Source organism: Panthera tigris, chromosome A3, assembly GCF_018350195.1.
Source record: "Panthera tigris isolate Pti1 chromosome A3, P.tigris_Pti1_mat1.1, whole genome shotgun sequence".
NCBI lineage: Eukaryota > Metazoa > Chordata > Mammalia > Carnivora > Felidae > Panthera > Panthera tigris.
Genome location: NC_056662.1, coordinates 131,772,075 through 131,792,310, shown reverse-complemented (window position 1 = coordinate 131,792,310; position 20,236 = coordinate 131,772,075). Strand labels below are relative to the sequence as shown.

The 20,236-nt window shown below is 55.0% G+C and overlaps 1 protein-coding gene across 1 annotated transcript in view; it reads left to right on the top strand.

Moving 5' to 3' along the window:
- Positions 1-20,236, top strand: part of HPCAL1 (hippocalcin like 1) — a 97,896-nt gene that overhangs the window by 57,651 nt on the left and 20,009 nt on the right. Inside the window, exon 2 of the mRNA XM_042982511.1 lies at positions 15,985-16,070. The gene's annotated coding sequence lies outside the window, so the exon portion shown is untranslated. The remainder of the gene's footprint in view (positions 1-15,984; positions 16,071-20,236) is intronic.

Here is a 20,236-nt window from a genome sequence, read left to right as displayed (position 1 = left end):
GCTTCTTGCTCGCTCGCTTGGGGCAGGGCTGTGTCACCAGTTGTGAGGCAAAGAAAGATGTGACCAACAGGGGGATGCATTTGTGTCAGGGGCTCTGCCCTCGGTACTGTTGACAGTCTGGCTGCGTAATTCTTTGTTGAGGTGGGGAGGGCTCAGTCTTGAGGGTTTGCAACGTCCTGGGTGCCAGGGGACGACCCCCCGCGCCCCCGCTGTAATAAAAAATCCGCCGACCCTTCTGGATGTCCCAGGGGAGCAAAATCCCCGCCAGTTGAGAACCCCTGAATTATGTGTGTACGTGTGCACGCGCGCACACACACACACACACGTGCATGCCTTGTTGTGAGTTGTTCTGGATGAGCAAGCCTGCTCGATGGCCAGTATCAGCTTCCTGTTACTTGCCCACACACCTAAAAGCAAATTTCCCTTCCATAAACAGCCAGATGGGCGACCACTGACCTCTACTCTCAGAGGGCAGAGGAGAGGAGAGGAGGGGGTCCCCACTTCGTTCCCCGCAAAGAGCTGGAAACCTTGTACAGACCGGTTATGGAAGGACAGGGACAGAGGGACGAAGGCCGCCTGCTCATATCACACGGGCCAACTAACTCTGCAAAGAGAAAGCTTTCATACCTCACGCAGACCTTGAGGCTCTGGGCCAGGCTGGGCCCCAGGTCGCCGGGTGGGGGCGGTGGGGAGGAAGATCTCAGTCCCTCTACTGTCCCTTCCCTTGTGGGCCCCAGACGCAGATCAGCAGATCCCAGCAACTTGGAGGGCTGTAAAAGCCAGCACCGCCTGGAGTTCGGGGCCTCCCTGAGGGAGAGACCAGGCTGGGGTTCCCCCCTGCCAAGGGAGGGGGGTTCTCTGGGCACCCAGGGGGCGTTCTAGAACGGCAAGCAAATCGCCTGTCGGTGGGCCACAGCCTGGGACTCAGACAAACCTCACAGGCTCTCCTTCCCAAATGTGACGCGAGCTGAGCGGACTGGAATCAAAGGTATAAAATTGGAGGCAAGAGGTATGCAAAGACCCAGCTGTGAGCGGCCTCTGCCGAGCACCAGTGCGTGAAAGTGCTTTGCAAATGTTCTTTGTTGCCATCCCCCAAAAACCCAGCAGAGCACCTGGGGCCCCAGAGGCGAGAACCTGACCTGGGGCTGCCCAGCCGCGCGAAGCTAGAAGCTAGAAGCTAGAAGCTAACCGAGTTGTGATTGATCCCAGTGACTCCTTCCGGTGGCCTCGGCTCAGAAATGCAGTGTCCCAGGCTGAGCCCTGGAGACCGTGTGGACCCGAGAATCTGCATGCTAGCAAGCAGGCCAACTCTAGGCTTGTGTCCCTGCCGGGGACGGTGACTCAGACCCCGGAGGGGAGCAGTCAGGAGGCTGTGGGTAAAAGGCCAGTCCTTGGGCGCAGACGCGCTCTGCACAGCAGCCCTGCGTCGCCCGGGCCGGGCCGGGCCGGGCTGTGATTTTCCATCTGATGCTGGGCTGATGTCACTCGTGGCTGCAGAATGGAAAGCAGCAACGTGGGCTGGTCTCGGGCGAGAGCTGTCTGCAGGGGGTGACGGCAGAATCCGGTGTCTGGTCCGCAGAGCAGTGTCCCTAATAGGGTTCACTGAGCCTTTGGGGTGCTCGCCGTGCGGTGGCTGTTGCAGGACCCCGGGGGCTGCTCGTTTGTGGGGAATGAATAATTAATTTGCGTTTTCGGAGGACTCATCCCTTCACCGCAGATACGGCAGCCAAGCTCGTCATGCTCCGTGGGCTCCTGAGTGAGCGGCTTTAGCGGGAGAACTTGCCTTAGTCCCCGCGGCCCTGGGCACCTGTTTCCAGGCTGTTGGTTGCAGACTGCGTTTCAGGAGAGCCACACCTTCCCCCTCTCTGGACACTTTCTTTTCTGTCCGTGGGGAAATGACACTCTCTCCTGGCCTTGGGGTCTAGGGTCCACCGGAAACTAGGACACTAATACCCACAGGGCAGTGGAGTTCTGTCTCGGTGGGGCTTCGTTTCCGGTTTCCCGGTGTGGCCGGCTGCAAGCTGTGTGTGGTCACAACCCCCCTGGAAAAGGTCCGGTTGTCACAAGTGCCTGGGCCCGGGTCGTTCACCCCCGCTGCCCCCGGAGGTGTCTCCCGGACCGCAGCCTTCACACTGCCTTCCTTCCTGCCCAGCCTGTCCAAGCTGTTCTTCCTCCAATCCATTGCCAGAGAGCCCACCATGGCTCCCTACTGCCCAAAGCAAGGGGAAGCCCCATGTTCAAAGCCCTCCGTGGCCCGGCTCTGGCATTCCTCTGCAGCCACACCTCACACCTCTCCCTCCTCTGAGCTGCCAGCCCCCAGATGCTTCAGTAAACGTTGACTGAGAGCCCACAGCACTCCTGGCGTTGTGCAGGTAGATTGCTGGGAGACGGAGCATGGCTGGGCCTTGCGTCTAGAGGGGCCAGGAGCCCCAGCAGGTGGGTTACAGGCAGGCCACACAGACCTCCGGGGCCCCAGGAGCGGTGGGGAGCAGGGAGGCTTTGTGGGAGGGAGTCTCAGAATTTCTGGCATCTTTAACCTGCCGCACCTGGCGGGACTGGGGCCCGACTGTCAGGCCTCGAATGCCAGACCACGAGGGTCTGGGGGGTGTGGGATCACCGGGGGCTTCAGTTGAGGGGGGAGAAGCCGGCATCCGGAGCCCGGCCTGAGGAGACCCCTCTGCAGGCAGGCAGCCTGGCCCGGAGCCCCTCTGTCCACCCACCCTTCCTGCCTCGGCACCGACCCCACCTCGGGCCCCGCCCTTTGCACTGCCTTCCAGTTTCATTGCTTAATTGCACTTAGATACTTGATTGTGCGGCTTTCCTTGCTCCTTTATCGATCCCCGAGGGCAAAGTTTGGTCTCTGGGCTCCATGTGGGGGATGGGGAAGCAGAGCCTGCAGGCCAGGTGGCCTCAGTGGGTGCCCGCGCTGCCTGGCTGTGGGACCTTGGGAACGTGGCCTGCTGTTGGTTTCTGAGCCTCAGTTTCCCCATCTGTCGTCCCCCAAGAGTGGGACGAGGTGTGGATGTGCCCAGAGGTCCTGAGGCAGAGCCTTGCATGCTGCGTTTAAACTCCAAGTTCACGCGTACGGCCTTGAAGAGCGCCCACGTGATTCATTGCTTTCTGTGGTTCTCGACGCTACTTCCGGGGGCTCAAGAGCAGGAAGCAGCCCCAGAAGGAGATGACGTGCCCAGGGCCACACAGCGACACATCAGAGTCCGAATGTGACATGCTTTGGGCCACTTGCCCGTGAAGGGGTGCTCAGTACCCCTCCACTCCACTGCCCCTGGTGCTCTGAGAATCTGCTGTCCTGGAGGCCTCCAGGCGGGCCCAGGGACACCCTGTCAGGGAGGAGGTCTCCTGTCCTCTGCCGCCCAGCTGTGGCCACAGTGGTTGAGAGAAGGGGGGACTTTAGGGTGGCAGGTGCAATAAGGGTGCCCCTCACGCCCCCCGCCCCACCTGAGCCAAGGTGCACCTGTGCGACAAGGCACAGCCCATGTGTCCCCTGGTGACACCTTCCTTGGATCCTGCTTACAATGACACGCCCCCTTCCCCTCGCCCTACCTCACTTACAGTACGTGGCATGATCCACGCACGAGGGCAGGGCTCTGGGTCTGTGAGCTCTCTGCACCTGGGTGGCCGTCGGCTCCGGGGCCACTGGGTGAGTGGACGGAGGGACGCATGGCAGAGAGGCAGGTGGCCTGGACAGAGGCTGCTCCCCCCTCCAGTCGAGGACCAGGCTCCTTCCTGGAAGGAACGGCTGCCTCGAGTGGGCAGCACTGGTCGGACAGCAAGTGGGACAGTTACTGTCCCGAGTTGGGGTCGGCAGCCCATGCTCTCCTCCTCTTCCTGGCCCTGTGGCTCCAGGCAAGACCCTCAACTTCTCTGGGTCTCGGTGTCCTCATGCATGAAGTGGGGAAAGCCTGAGCCCTTGGCCGCCGTTTGCCGTTCACCCACTGTGGAATTCCTATGCTCTCCTGCCCCACCGGCTTTCGAGGACAAGGGCGATATTGACAGCTTGTCCCAAACCTTTTCTATTTCCTCCAACATCATTCTTTTTTTTTTTTTTAAGTTTTACATATTTATTTTGAGAGAGAGAGAGAGAGAGAAGATCCCAAGCAGGCTCTGCACTGTCAACACAGAACCCAACGTGGGGCTCGAACCCGTGAACCGCGAGATCATGACCTGAGCCGAAATCAAGAGCCGAAATCCAACTGACTGAGCCACCCAGGCGCCCCCTACCAACATCATTATTAACGGAGCACTCAGAACATTTAAGGGAGAGAGTCCTGTGGCCCAGCTCAGGGGACGGGTGACCAGCAAGGGGACACGCAGCCTGAGCACCTGGAACCTGAGTCCCCCGGGAGGTTGGGCTGGCTCCTCCCCGGTGCCTTGCTCTTGGGCGAGGCCCTACTTGCCCAACGGCAGAATCGACAAGATGCATGGGTTTCCCTCTCCTTTTTCTTTGTTATTCTTCTCTGCAGCTGAACCTTTTCCCTCCCGAGTGAAATCGTGGGCGGAGGTCGATGTACGGGGCAGCCGAGGTGGCCCTGCAGGGTGGAAGGAGGCCTGGCTGCTGGGGCCCAGGCTTTCTAGGGGCCCCTCTGCTGCAGAAATGCAAGGCTTGTTCCCGGGCTGAGACAGCGGACAGTGGGTGTGTCTGTGGGCACAATGTGCCCCCAGATAGAAACTGTGGATCAAGTTTGGGTTTCTGCTCTCCACCTCCCTGGGGCCCACTTGTGTTTCTCCTGTGTTTCCCCTGTGGCTGCCTCATTGTTGTGATGTTGGCAAAGGCTTGCTTTTGCTTCCTTCTCTGTCCGGAACAGGATGCGCCTCAGACGCTGAGAGGAATACCAGTGCAGCGTTTCTATGGCCTCTGGTCCAGGGGTCGGTGGCATCGGAGGGGGGCGAGGGGGGGGGGCATGGGGGAGGCAGGTGGCAGCGGCCAGGACTCAGGAGGTTCCAAGCATTTTGTGAATGGGCCATGAGCCATTTTATTTTCTTTCCGGGAGAGTCAAGAGCAAACAAACCTGAATTTTAGGTCTTAAGACAATGCAGCCCATTCGAGGGCTGGAGAATCTCAGAGACCTCACTTCTCTGCTGCCTCTTAGTCCAAGGTTCTTATCACCTCCTTTTCCCCCGTGCCTGATTTTAGTAGCACTCTCTGGTTTTCAAAATTCTTCTGCAACAACTGTGCTTAAAATGAAATGCAATTTTTTTTCTTTCTTTCTTTCTTTCTTTCTTTCTTTCTTTCTTTCTTTCTTTCTTTCTTTCTTTTTTTCTTTTTCTTTTTCTTTTTTCTTTTTTTTTTACCAAAAGGCTCAGGTAGGAAAATCAAAAGACCCCTAAATGCTAGGCAGTTTGGAATAGGAAAAAGTCTGAAATTCCAGCTGGATCCATTTTCTGAAATGTATTTCGTGTAATCTCGCCCCACGGTTACGCAGTGAAAATAAGATTTCCCCAGCTGCACACACCGGTGGGGGGGGGGGGGGAGTCAGGCATATTGTTATCCTCCCTTAAAGATTTAGCACAGAAATCTTAGTCACAAATATTGCAGTTAAATAAATCAGTCGTCTGTTAAAGGAATCCTGCAGTCAGGAAACCAATTTAACTTTGTGAAAGGAAGTCATTTGCACATTTACATGACCGCGGGGCATCTCTTACCTGTTACATTTTGTAAGGCACAGCACCCCAGACGAATTTTCCTTGGAAGACAGTTTTGGGAAGACTGTCTCTGATGAAAGAAGGAAGATGAGGACATTTAAAGGTCCTTCAGCAGAACAGTGAAACCTGGAGGAAGATGAGATTCCGTCGTACTTACTTTCTGAAGAAGAGCAAGCATCTGCCATCAGTTGAGACTCTGTCGAAAGGGCTAGAAAAACTGTTGCAAAGTGGGTTAAAGCAAAGAAGGGAGTTTACAATTTTTTGATGTTTATTTTTGAGAGAGAGCTAGAGAGAGAGGGAGAGAGAGAGAGAGAGAGCGAACGGGGGAGGGGCCGAGAGAAGGGAGACAGAATCCGAAGCAGGCTCCAAGCTCTGAGCTGTCTGCACAGAGCCCGATGTGGGGCTCGAACCCATGAATTGTGCGAGGGGCTCGAACCCATGAATTGTGCGAACATGACCTGAGCCGAAGTCGGACGCTTAACCGACTGAGCCACCCAGGCGCCCCAAAAGCAAAGAAGGGAATTTAATATTTCACAACACCGAGGAGTCCGGGGTGGACTGGGTTAGGACACTGCCAAGGTACCTGCACCCCCATGCTGCCCCCTGTTCTCGGGGGGCCCCGTGTGCTGTCTGGAAGCCCATCCCCTGGAGCAGGGCAGCTGATGGCAGTGGGAATCTCCAGCCATTCCTGTCGTCGGGACAGATGGCCGTGGGAGAGAGGGAGAGAGCTCCCTCTGTGGTGGAAAGATGAGGGGGCCCCGCTTTGGCTCCAGCGAGTTGGGATTGGGGGCAGCGTGGACCCTTAAGAGGAACTGAGGAATGTTGCTGTTAGAAGACAGAATGGATGCTGGGGGGCGGGGACACACAACCAAAATGCCAGAACGATCTCTAGGGCGTTTCCCTGGTCTTTCCTTTGTGCTGGGGGTGCTGGGAGTCAGGGGTGGGGAACCAACTCTTAGAACATGCGCTCAAGATCTGAACGCTGACCCTGAGAGAGGCAGACAGGAGGAGTGGGGGGGTGTTGGCCGGGTTCCCCTACTGCACCGGACAAATCAGAGAGAGACCCATCGTTGGCGGGCAGACAGGAAGGCAGAGGCTCTTAGAAGAAAGAGTATGTCTGGCTGCTGAACCCCCCTAGGTTGGAATGTGGCCTTGGTCGTTGGCATGAGTGGGAACACCCTGAGGGCGACCCCAGCCCTCCTTCTTCTCCTTCCAGCTCTCTGAGAATCTCTGTGTCTACACATGATCACACGACCCCTGGCCTCTGTGGCTTGGTCCTAAGATGCTCCTTATTTCTGGTGCCGGCTGAGAGGTGGCACATAGTCCGAGGTGGTCGTCCCAGTGCCTCCAATTCTCCCCACCCACGACAGTCGTGGCACGCAACTTCGATCTGTGCGTGTGAATTCCTTTTTTAACCCTGACCCCCTTCATCCATTCTCCCGGCCCCCCCCCCACCCACCCCACCCCGCCACTTGTGTTTTGTGACCGGAAAGTAAGCCCTTGGAAGGCAGGGTGCTTGACAACAGTCGGGTGTCCCCAGTGCCCGGCACAGAGTCGCCCCTTGTGACGTTCAGTCTCGTTGCTGAGTGGCTGGAATCGTGGGGCGCGCAGGCTGGGCGCTGGGGACGCAGGGTCCTTATCCTGTGAAAATCCACGTCCCCGGGGGCCTCCGCGGACGTGCTCGGGTGGGGAAGGTGAGGTGCCGAGAGGTTGGCCAGCCTGGCGGAGGTCAGGGCCTGAAGTGGCCTGCTCTCTTCCCGTTGTTCCGCAAGTGACCGGTCCCTCACTGAGTGTTCAGCGGAGCCTCCTCCAGACTGGACTGCGTGCACATCCTGGGGGGCTGCCCCCCGCTCCCTGCAGTGGGTTGGATCTCCCCCCTGACTCCAGAGAGATCCAGAGAGCTCGTGTCCACGCGTCCCCCCCCCCCCCCGCAATCTGGCATACACCTGAGCGTCCCCCACGGGGCCGTGGGCTCCTCAGAAGTGGGACTGTCGTCCCTGCACCTGACCCTCGTGTGGGGCACTCAGCATGCGAGTCGAGTGCATGCTGTGTCGGGGGTGGGGGCCTCCGAGGCCGTTGTGCAGCGTATTCCTGGGGGCCGTGTCCCCAGATTTGAGGCCACAGGGTTCTGGTGTGGGGGGGGTGAGGGGAGCTGAGGCACCAGCAGTGGGAAGTGGGCTCCCGTGGGTCTGCTCTTTGCCCTGCTGCTCTCGGGGGTACGGAAGTACCGGGACACTGACTTAGGGTCCTTTTTTAAAAATGTTAACAGCTAGGGAGGGGCCCCTGGGCGGCTCGGCTCAGGTGGTGAAGCGTCGGGCTGCGGCTCAGGGCTTGATCTCTTGGTTCGTGGGTTCGAGCCCCGCGTGGGGCTCTGTGCTGCCGGCTCGGAGCCTGGAGCCCGCTTCGGATTCTGCGTCTCCCTCTCTCCCTGCCCCTCCCCCGCTCGCGCTCTGTCTCTCAAAAATAAATAAATGTTTAAAAAAAAATTTAAATGTCAACAGCTTTATTGAGATGTAACTCGCATGCCATGTAATTCACCCATTTAGAGTATGCAATGCAGGGGCCCCTGGGTGGCTCAGTCAGTTAAGCGTCCGACTTCAGCTCCGGTCATAGCCTCATCATTTGTGGGTTCGAGCCCCGCATCGGGCTCTGTGCTGGGCAGCTCCGAGCCTGGAGCCTGCTTCAGATTCTCTCTCTCTGTCTCTCTCTCTCTGTCTCTCTGTCTCTCTGCCCCTCCCCCCTCGTACTCTGTCCCTCAAAAATGAATAAACGTTTAAAATACTTTGTTTCTTTTCATGGCTGAATAATATTCTACCGTAGCAATATAACCACATTTTGTTCTCATGCATGTGTTGACGGACATTTGTGTTGTTCCCACCTTTTGGTTATCACGAACGGTGCTGCTGAGAACGTTGCGTAAGAGTCTGTGTGTGGCCGTATGTTTTCATAGCTCTTGGGCGTGCATATACTCAGGAACTGAGTTTCCGGGGTACCGGAACATATGATAAACCATGTGATAAACATATGATAACCGTATGTTTGATCATTTGAGAAACGGCCAGACTGCTTTCCAAAGCACTGAATTCCCAACAGCAATGTGGGTTTCGATTCTCCAAATCCTTCTCAGCACTTGTATCGGTCTGACTCTTTGATTCCAGAAATCTTAGCGGGTACCAAGCGGTATCTTATTGTGCTTTTCATTTGTATTTCGCCAATAACTAACGATGTTGAGCATCTTTTCGTGTGTTTTATTGGTCCTTTATATATCTTCTTCAGATAAATGTGTATTCGCATCCTTTGCCCATACTTTAGTTGGGTTATACGTCTTTCTATTGAATTGGAAGAGTTCTTTATATATTCTAGATACAAATGCTTTATCAGTAAACTTATTTGCAAATATTTTCACCCATTTTGTGGGCTGTCTTTTCGTTTTCTTGTCTGTCTCCCCGAAGGACAAGTCGTCCAATTTATCTTATCTGGTTGTTTGGGCTTTTGGTGTCCTAGCTAAGAATCCTTTGCCAAATCCAAAATTAATGAAGATTTAGCCCTATGTGTTTTTTTTTTTCGAAGAGTTTTATAGATTTAGCTTTTACATTTAGTTCTCTGACCCATTTTGAGTTAATTTTTGTATACGATGTGAGGTGAGGGCCCAGCTTCATTCTTTTGCGTGTGGCTTATTCAGTTTTGTCCCAGCACCATTTGTCGAGAAGATATTCTTTCCCTATCTTGGCACAATTATTCAACATCAGTTGACCAAAGATGTGTGAGTTTATTTATGGATTCCTGGTTCTGTTTCATTGATCTATATGTCTGTCCTTGGGCCAGTACCAGACCGTCTTGGTTATTATTGATTTGTAGTAAGTTTTGAAATTGAGATGTGAGTCCTTATGTTGTCCTCCTTCAGGATTGTTCTGGCTATCCTGGGTCCTTTGCAATTCCATATGAAATTTATTTATTTTTTTTGAATTTTTATTTAGAGAGAGACAGGTGCACAAATGGGGACCAGCAGGTAGAAAGAGAGAATTCCAAGCAGGCCCCATGCTGTCAGTGTGGAGCCCGATGTGGGGCTCAAACCCACTAACCGTGAGATCGTGACCTGATCTGAAACCCAAGAGTTGGGCACTTAACCAACAGAGCCACCCAGGCACCCCCCCACCCATGTGAAATTTAGAATCAGCTTGTCAATTTCTGCAAAGAAGTAAGCTGGGATTCTGGTGGGGGGATGTACTGAATCTCTAGATAAGTTTGGGGAGTGTTGCCATTTTAATGATGTTAAGTCTTCTGACCCATGAACATGGGATATTTCCCCAATTATTTAGATTTTCCTTTTTTTTTCAACAATATTTTGTAGCTTTCCAAGTATAAGTTCTGTACTTCTTTTGTTAAATTCATTCCTGTTCTATTCTTTTTTGATGCTCTTGCTAATGGAATTGTTTTCCTTTTTAAAAAAATTTAAATGTTTATTTATTTTTGAGTGAGATAAAGAGAGAGAGCAAGCAGGGGAGGGGCAGAGAGAGGGAGACACAGAATCCAAACCAGGCTCCAGGCCCTGAGCTGTCAGCACAGAGCCCAACGCGGGGCTCGAACTCACAGACCGTGAGATCATGACCTATGCCGAAGTCGGACGCTTAAACGACTGAGCCACCCAGGCGCCCGTGGAATTGTTTTCTTAATTTCATTTTTGGATTTTTCATTGCAAATGTATAGAAATACAGCTGAGTTTTGTATGTTGATCTTATCTTATTAATGTAGTACATCATATCAATAAAATGAAAAGCAAAAATCAGCAATCTTGCTGAACTGTTCATTTTTTTTAGTGGAACCTTTAGGATCTTCTATATATAAGGTAATGACATCTGCAAATAGAGATAGTTTTCTGTCTTCTTTTCTCATCTCACACTTCTTTCTCTTGCTTTATTGTCCTGTTTAGAGCCTCTAATATACTGCTGAATAGCAATGGTCACGGTGGGCATCGTTGTCTCACTCCTGATCGTAGGGAGACAGCATCCAGTCCTTTACCATTGACTATGATGTTAGCTGTGAGGTTTTTTTTTTTTTAATGTTTACTTTGTTTTATTTTTGAGAGAGAGAGAGCAGGGAAGGGGCAGAGAGAGGGACAGGGAGAGAGACACAATTCCAAGCAGACTCTGCACGGTCAGTACAGAGCCCCACATGGGGCTCGAACCCATGAACCATGAGATCATGACCTGAGCCGAGATCAAAAGTCAGGTGCCTAACCACTGAGCCACCCAGGCACCCTAGCTGTGAGGTTTCTTTTCTTTTTTTTTTTTTTTTTAACAGATAACTTTAGTTCCCTTCTACTCCTGGATTATTTAGTGTTTTTATTATGAAACCGTGTTGGATTTTGTCAAGTACTTTTTCTGTGTCACTTGAGAAAAGCCTGTGATTTGTGCTTTTTATTTTATTGATATGATGCACTACAGGAGTTGATTTTCAGATGGTAAACCGACCTTGCATTCCTGAGATAAATCCCACTTGGTCATGACGTATAATTCTTTTTATTCTTTATGTTGCTGGATTCGGTATGCTAGTATCTTGTTGATTTTTAGGGGGGTGGGGGTTGCATTAGGGCCGCTGATCTCTATCTTTCTTCTCTCGTGAAATTTGTCTGCTTTTGATGTCCGGGCCAGTACCTGCTTTATAGGACAAGTTGGGAAGTGTTCCCTCTTCTTCTGTTTTTTTGGATGAGTTTGTGAGAATTGGTGTTGATTCTTGAAATGTTTATAGAAGTGGGAAGTGAAGCCATCTGGGTCTGGGCTTTCCTGTGCGTGAGTAATATTTTGATTATGAATTCAAGCTCTTGCCTGCTTATAGGCATTTCGGATTGTCTCTTTCTTTCAGATCTTCCAGATTTTTCTGGAGTAGGTTTTGGTAGCGTATGTCTCTCTAGGGGCTTAGATCCTGATGATCATGTTCTTTGTGGCCTTTCAGTCCTTGTTGACATTGAGTTCTCCCTATGTGCCAGGCATCTTTCTGTGCATTGGCTCATGCAGTTTTTATAAACCGTTGATCAACTAGGTAGCGTTATTGCCATCTCCACTCCACATACCTAGAAACTGAGGCAGAGAGAAGTTCACTAGTGGGTCAGGGTCACACAGCCAGGCAGTAGAGGGAACAGTAGAGCTAGGATTGGAGCCCGGGTGGGGGCGCCTGCGTGGCTCAGTCGGTTAAGCGTCCGACTTCGGCTCAGGTCATGATCTCGCGGTCCTTGGGTTCGAGCCGCACGTCGGGCTCTGTGCTGACAGCTCAGAGCCTGGAGCCTGCTTCCGATTCTGTGTCTCCCTCTCTCTCTGACCCTCCCCCATTCATGCTCTGTCTCTCTCTGTCTCAAAAATAAATAAACATTAAAAAAAAAAGGATTGGAGCCCGGGTGGTCTGGCCACACAGCCGTCTATGCTGTCCCTCTCCCTGCTCTCCCGAGGCCCTTCTGTGTGCTAGAAGCCGGGAGGACAAGAATAGGTCAGGCCTGGTCATTGCCCAAGTCACCGCCCAGAGACCCCAACCTACGAGAAGGAGGTATCTTATGTCTGACGTGAGGAAGGGGCTGGGGAAGTTCTATGTCTCCTCTCTCCCAAGTGCTCAGCAGAAGGGCCTCCCAGAGAACCTTAACCCAGGATGCTGGTGCCCCACCCGGCACGAGTTTGGTGCCGGGGGATCGTGCCCAGTACGTCTGGATCCCCCAGGCCTCTGCAGTTAGCTCTCCCGGAGAGGAAGAGGCAGACCGCTTAGAGCGCAATCGCTAGGCAGAAATCAGGAGCGACCAGACATCACTCCACATAATTATTTCTGCATAATGACTTCTGCTACTTGATTCAGTCTTGGGCGACGACTGTAATCTTTATCTGTCACGGGAAAGCTGGCGGCCGGGGAGCCCCTGTGGCTTAGCGATAGAGCCAGGAGGAAATTTGCCATTTGAGTTCGGGGAGTGTTCCCAAGCAGCTGGGGAGCCAGAGAGCCCTCAAGGCCTCTGGACTCATGGACCCTCCTTCTGCTGGGAAGCCTGCTGTCGGAGCTGGCCCAGCCTCTGAGGGCATGCAGGCCACAGGCTTTGTCACGGCTTGGGGAAACGGAATGGCAGAGATGACAGGGCGTGGCCAAGTCACAGGGCCGCTCAGCGGCAGAGGCCCGCCGGGACCAGACTTCTTCCCTGCTCTCCTGCCACCCAGTACTTTCCCCAGGAGAGCTGGCGCGTGTCCCAGTGAGACAGGAGGAACTGTGGTAGAAGGCGTCTGTGTGGACTGGAGATGTTCTCGTCTGGCATTCGGGGCACGGGGCTGGTCACCGAGCGCGTTGGCTGTTCAGGACTGACCCTGGGAGGCTGGAAATGGCGGGGCCTTTGTAGCCCACAGTGAGCTGACCTGCACCCAGGCGAGGTGTGGTGGCATTGATCACGCGGTGTGGCCGTGGTGTGTGTCCTGGAGGGCAGGGTCCCGCGGAGAGGGGTGTGGGCTGGGGGAGCGCCTACTCGGGCTCCAGAGCCCCCCCCGACCGGCGGGCGCTCGCTCACTGCATTCCCACAGTCTCCTATAAGCCCCTGTAATTCATGAGGGCGTCTGGAAAGCACAGAGCATGGGTTTAGGGATTGGCGTTTTGGGCAGCCATCCTGCTTCGGCTCGTGGAACCGTGGCCAAGGGTCCCTGAGTGTGTTTGCTCCTCTTGTCAACTGAGGGTTCGAATGGGCTTTCCCTGCTAGGACCGTTAAAAGGGCAGGATCATAAAATGATGACTGGACACAAAGCTTCTAGCACATCCTGCTGCCAGCCGTTTCACAAAGGTGACCTTGGGGAGGACCTTTGACCCTATCTGGGGCTTGACCTCCTTGAGTGTCAAAGCCGGCTTACCGAGTGCAAGATAACTTCGCTAAGATCGTCGATTTGAAAGTGTCTTTTAAAACTATGGGACGTGGGGCGCCTCGGTGGCTCAGTCGGTTGAGCGTCCAACTTCGTCTCCGGTCACGATCTCACGGTTCGTGGGTTCGAGCCCCGCGGCGGGCTCTGTGCTGACAGCTCAGAGCCTGGAGCCTGCTTCGGATTCTGTCTCCCTCTTTCTCTGCCCCTTCCCTGCTCACACGCTGTCTCAATCTCAAAAATAAATAAAGAATTTAAAAATATGGGGCGAGGCAAGCTCAGAGGACTTTTAGGGCAGTAAAACATCTCTGTATGATGCTGTAATGGTGGATATACATCATTATATCCTTGTCGAGACCCCCAGAGCGTCCACCACCAAGAGTGAACCCTAATGCAAACTATGGATTGGGAGTGATAACGTGTGTTTGTGTGCGTTCACCATCTGTAATAAACATGCCCCCGTCTGTAGTGGGGCGTGTTGATCACGGGGAAGGCTGTGCGTGGGGGGCACAGGGGTGCCGGAACTCTGTGCTTTCTGCTCCAATTTGCTGTGAACATGAGACTGCTCTAAAAATAAAGTCTCTTTTGGGGTGCCTGGCTGGCTCAGTTGGTTAAGCGTCCGACTTCAGCTCAGGTTACGATCTCGCGGTCCGTGAGTTCGAGCCCCGCGTCGGGCTCTGGGCTGATGGCTCAGAGCCTGGAGCCTGTTTCAGATTCTGTGTCTCCCTCTCTCTGCCCCTCCCCCCCTTCATGCTCTGTCTCTCTCTGTCTCAAAAATAAATAAAAAACATTAAAAAATGTTTTTAAAAATAAAAAAAATAAAAATAAAGTCTCTTTTAACAAATTTACATTATATAATGAAATAAAGTATATACACAAAGTACCGTGAGTGTGTGTGTGTGTGTGTGTGTGGTGCTCTCTAAAAGCACAGTGACCTTCCAGTGAGAATTTCTGATGGGAAGACGCTGTATGGCTTTTCTCTTCCATGTCTTAAATCCCAGCCCTGAACTTAAATAATGTAATCGGCACGTACGTTCTGTAGTGCTGCGACAGGGTAGAATTTTAACGGAGCGAAGTGCACTCTGCTTTCAATAATGTCCACGTGATGAGTTTGGGGGCACTCACTGGTCAAACACCGATTATTTATTGGGCGCCTGTTGCGTACTGGCAGCACAGAAGTGAAGACAGTGCCTTCCCGCCCTCCTGGAGCTCACGGTCCATTGGGAGCAGATCCTGCCCTTTATTTCGCAGGAGCAAAGGAGCGAGGGGACGCCCCCGGGTACCCGCACGGCCCGGGGGCCCTGTTTTCTGGGGGTGAAGGAGCTACTTGGCTCCGGTCCTCGGGACCACTCCAGTGAGGGCGTATAAACGGTGACCATTGTAGGAGATGACCGTGTGTTCTGAGAAAATAGCCGAGAAGTGTGTTTGGATCGGGAAGACAAATGGGCTGGCAGGTGCGGAGACGGCGGGAGAGGGCACTGGAGATCGAGAAGGAGCCAGCCGGGGGGGGGGGGGAGGCCGTGTGGCCCCGGGTGTGAGAGCCCAGGACTGCCTGGGCTCCGTTCTCGCTCTGCCACAGTTTCCCCATCTGTACCGCAGGGTTACTAAGATGCCCACCTCAGAGGTTGATGGGAGGATTAAATCGGTTAGCGCAAACAGAGGATGCACAGAAAGCTTTTCGTACGGCACCTGGCAGCGGGCAGATTGTAGCCGTGAGGATGTTATAATTACACTTCATCTTCCTGTACAGGGTGCAGCCGAAAGGGCTGAAGGAGGAGGTCGGCCGTCAGTTAGCCACGCGTGCAGGGTGTTTGGAATGTGCCGGAAACTGGTGGTGGTGGTGGTTGAAGGCGGGGATGGGTCGGGGCACCCAGGATGCCCGTGGTGCGTGGGCATGTCGTCCCGTCGTGACCCTGTGACTCCGGGAACCGTTGGCTAGAGGTTGGCGATGCCATCTGACCTTTCTTGCGTGCAGGACGGGAGCTTGGCTGGTGGAGCCCCCGTGAGCCCACCCCGTGCACAGCCCTCAGGGCCCTTACGGTGACCCTGTGGGCCAGAGCGTCGGGTCGGGCCGCAGGCGGCGTGGTGACGGGCCGCAGTGACTCAGTGATGCAGCCAGAGCCCGAGCCCCGGGTGTGCAGACCACAGAGGCCGTGGCCAAGGGCCACACCCCACATTTGCACCAGCTTGTGATAGCCGGTGACCTCACCCAAGGGGTGGCCGGGATCCCACTGGGAGACTCGTCCCATCAGTATCGTGGGGACTTTCCTCCCTCCCAGTGCTCATGGCCCCTGGCCTCAGTGGCTCCCAGGAACCCAGGGCTTTCCTGTGCTTAGTGTGGGGCTTGCAAAGGCTATAGTTCCCCCCGGTAAGTGCACCGAAGCAACTGGAAAGGCAGTGGGCTCTGGGCCAGGGGTGTCTGCACCCTAAGTGACCTGTTGTTCCTCCCTTCCAGGGCATGGTCTAGCGGCCCGGACAAGGACGTGGAACCAGCCCCCGGAGTTTCTGGTCCCGGCTGTCTCCGCCTCCGCTTGGCCTTGGGTAAGTCACTTTGGGAGGCCACGTGGGTCTGGAAGCAGGTGAGGACTGGCGGGCGGGGAGGGGGGGGGTTCTACCACTCTGTGGGGTCCTGCCTGCGGCTGGCCGACGGGGATTTCACCCAGCTCAGTGGGAAGGGCAGGGAAGACCAGAAGTCGGGGAGCAGGGGACAGCCTGCCCAGGACACCTGAGGTGGTCAGGAACCTGAGGCTCTGAGATGGAAAGAACCCACCCAGGTCCCGTGATCAGCTCGGCTCTCGCCCTAAGCTGGCCCGTCTTTCTCGTAGGTCCTTTGACCTCGGGTGCTTTGATTTGGGAATGTATCCAGTGATGGGAATAGGGCGTTCCCGAAAGCTCCCACCTCCTAGGTCCTGCCCACCTCCCCCTCCCACAGAGGGGAAAGAGCTGCCTTCCCAGGGCCCCGGGGCCGAGCCTCCCCACCCCCACCTCCCTTCGCCCCCAGCCCTCCCCATGGTCTCACTGGGGCCTCTGAAAGCTTGGTGCAAACGCTGCCCCCTTCTCTGGCCCCACCTGCGTCCTTCCAGGCTTTTCTCTGCCCTCTCGTGGACTTCCCCCAGCCCCTCCACTCTGCCGCCCTTCCCGCCTCCCCAAAAGACTGACCACGGGAACCCCTTTCTCGCTCACAGCCCCGTGATCCTCTTGTCCGCCAGCACGGCAAAGCCCTGACCAGGCCCGGCCCCCCAGACCCGGAGCCCAGCTGCTCTCCCCTCAGTCAAGGGGTCAAGTCCACAGTAATTAGCATGACCTGCCAACTCTTGGTCTCTTTGAATCCACCACCCTCCTGGCCCCATCTCAGGCCACCGCCTGCTTTGGGTTCTAGGCAGGATCCCGGGGAAGCAAAATGCCTGTAATGTTCGAATGCCGTTCTGACCCCAGGGCTGCACCTGTTACCTGTCCTCTGTCCTCTAGAGGCACTCTGGAGGGCTCCTGTGCCACCTGTTGGCTCCCCTGCCAGGAGGTGCTGGCTGGGCACTGAACAAGCCCTCCTGAGGGCCCAGGACCCCGCTGCCTCTGCTGTGGCGTCTGTCGCTCTTGCCGGGCTCCGTGTTCGGCTCTGTTCCCAAGTGAGGAAGTAGGTGGTGAGTGGGAGAAAGGCCTCTGGCTTTGGGTTTGTGTCCTCCAGATCCTACTGGGTGCACTTAACAGCCTCCCCAAGTCCAAGTCTCCTCTGTAAGAGGATTACTCACACCTCCCTCTTGGGGTGGTTGTAAGAGTGGAGGCCGGCGGGGGTGGGGGTTGGCGGGGAGCCTCAGCTGCCTCACAGCCCTTCTTCCTCTTCCTCCTCCCCGGCTTCTGGTAATTATGACAGTGACTGTCATTAGTCATCGGCCCTGCCCTGCCCTGCCCACCCCAGTGCTGTGAGCACCAGTTGAGGCCAGGGGTGTGGGGTCTGTTGCCAAAGACAGAAGGAGGCAGCACGGGGGAGGGGCCAGGCCCGGCCCGGGAGAGCCCACCTTCTAGATCCTAGAAGCATGTAATTCTCACCTTCCCACCCAGAAGGAATCCCCTTTAACGCTCAGCCGTGAGGCTAAGATTTGGACCCCAGACCTATTGAAGTGTGCGTATTTCCACCCTAATAAAGCCCCTTAAGGTTGCTGGGTGCCCAGCACGAGAGCCGGCGTGCCCGAGGGGGCAGCAAGGCCGGGAGGCAGGTGCCAGGCTGCTGCTTCCCTTTGAGCGGACGTGAGCGTTAGCAGGTCAGACCGGCAGACTCCCAGCACCCCCCAAACGTTGTCGCTTTCAGACCAGGCCCAGACACCCCCGCACTTCTCCTTGCTGACTGTCCCCCGAGGAAGCCCGCATCCCCCGGGTGGGGGGTGCTCCGCCTCTCTTGTGTGGATGTTGGGGGTGTGCCCCCTGCCTTGGTCTTCCTGAGGGAGGAGTGTTTCTCCCACCACCCTGCCCTTCCTTCTCTCATCCGTCCTGTTCCCCCTTGTGAACGTGCTCCCAGGGTTGGGACCATGCTCCTGGGGGTTGGGACCGTGTTCCCAGGGATTGGGACCGTGCTTCCGGGGTTGGGACCGGAGCCCCAGGTGGGGCCTCTGCCTCGGGGGATAGATTAGTGTGGAAGGTGCTGCCTTCACCAGCTTCTCCTCCTTCCTTCCTCAGCTCTATGGGAGCTGCAAGATGGGAGGGGGAAAATCTGGCTCTGTGTGCAGGCACGCCTCGGAGACCCTGCAGATTTGGTTCCAGAGCACCGCAGTAAGGCAAATATCCCAATAAAGCGAGTCAATGAATGTTGTGGTTTCCCAGTGCATATAAAAGTTATGTTTATACAATACTGTAGTCTACTGAGTGTGAAATAGCATCAGGTCTAAAAAAACCCACCAGTGTATATACCTTAATTTAAAAATACCGGGGCACCTGGGTGGCTCAGTCGGTGAAGCGTCCGACTTCGGCTCAGGTCATGATCTCGAGGTCTGTGAGTTCGAGCCCCGCATCGGGCTCTGTGCTGACAGCTCAGAGCCTGGGGCCTGCTTCGGATTCTGTGTCTCGCTCTCTCTCTGACCCTCCGCCATTTGCTCTCTTTCTCTTTCAGAAATAAATAAACGTTCAAAAAAATTAAAAGAATACTTCATTACTGGAGCCCCTGGGTGACTCAGTCGGTTAAGTATCCGACTCTTGATTTCAGCTCAGGTCATGATCTCACGGGTCGTGAGATTGAGCCCTGCGTGAGCTCTGCTATCAGCACAGAGCCTGCTGGAGATGCTCTCTCTACCTCTCTAAAAAAAACCAAAACAAAACAAAACAAAAAAAAAAAACAAGAAAATATTGCTAAAAAAATGCTAATCATCCTCTAAGCTTTCAGGGAGTTGTAATCAGTGATCACAGATCACCGTAACAAATATCATAATAAGGAAGCAGTTTGTCCTTTAAGTAGTGTAGTGATACGGCCCCCCCCTCCCCGCCCCCGCGAAAATTTCATGGTTGCTGCTCACAGAGATTTGGTTCACCACAGTTCTTCTGGAAGATGTTAGGTTACCTGGGGCATGGAGATTTGGGATTTTGCAGAAGAGGACGGGAGAGCGTGATCCCGGGCTAACCTCCCCTCTGGGTGTTGGGCTTGTCGCCCCCCTAAAGTGTTGCCTAGTCTGCGGGTTCCAGCTGGGTCCCACGGAGAGCCGTTCTCCAGGCCTTTCTGAGGTAGCGGCCGCTGCAGTTTGGAGGCAGGACGCTAGGAAAGGGGAAATCCTTCCTGTGTTGCCAGTTGAGGGTTATTTTTGCAGGGATTTGGGATGACTTTGCAATATCACTTCCCGTGGGCGTCCCCTTCACCCCTCAACCACAGAGGCAGACCCTGCATGACAAGCGTTGTGGGCAAATGCCAGGCAAATGTGCATGTGGGCATGCACCTGCACACACACACACACACACACACACACACACACCGTGAGCCTGCAGACTTGGCTTGGCATTCTGATGGGGGCGGCGGGGGCGGGGGGTGTGATGGGGGCGGCTGTTGTCCTGGCCCGAATCAGCACTGCCAGCACCGGGCAGGAACTCACTGCCCGTCGGCATCTCTGAGCCTCTGCCGCGGGTAGGTCTCTCGTTGTGTCGTGGAGATGAAAGGCAGAGACAAGTGGGAAGGGGGCCGTCCCTGCCAGTGAGTCTGTGCTCAGCGCCCAAAGGGCGGGACACAGAGGGAGCCTCCGCAGTGAATGAATGGATGGGTGATCGAGCCATGTCCCCACGATCTCGCTGCTTGCTGGCACCTGGGCTGGGGCCCCCTGAGCCCGGTCCGAGCCCACACAGGGCCTCCCTTCTCTGCGACACAGGCATCTCAGGGCGGCCCGCACCGATCCTCTCTTCCCAAGGCCCGGATTTCCGGATCAGCCCAGACTGCACGTGTTCTGTCCTGTGGCCCCCTTGACATTCCTGGACCTGACAGGCCGTATGTGCAGGTTTCTAGCTGAGAAGGACACCCTGGGAACATACTAACAAAGGTTTGCTCTGGTGGCTGTGCCTGGGGCCTCATAGCGTGTCCAGGAGACTGGCTCTTTCTCTGAAGTTAGAGACTATCTGGGTCGGAAAGTCACGGACGGGAAATTTGGAAGCCTGGAATGCCAGGATGATGGGCTCCGTGGGCCGCAGATCACTGTGGAAGGGCTGGGCCTGGGGAGGACCTGGGGGGGGCGGGGGCGCGGTGT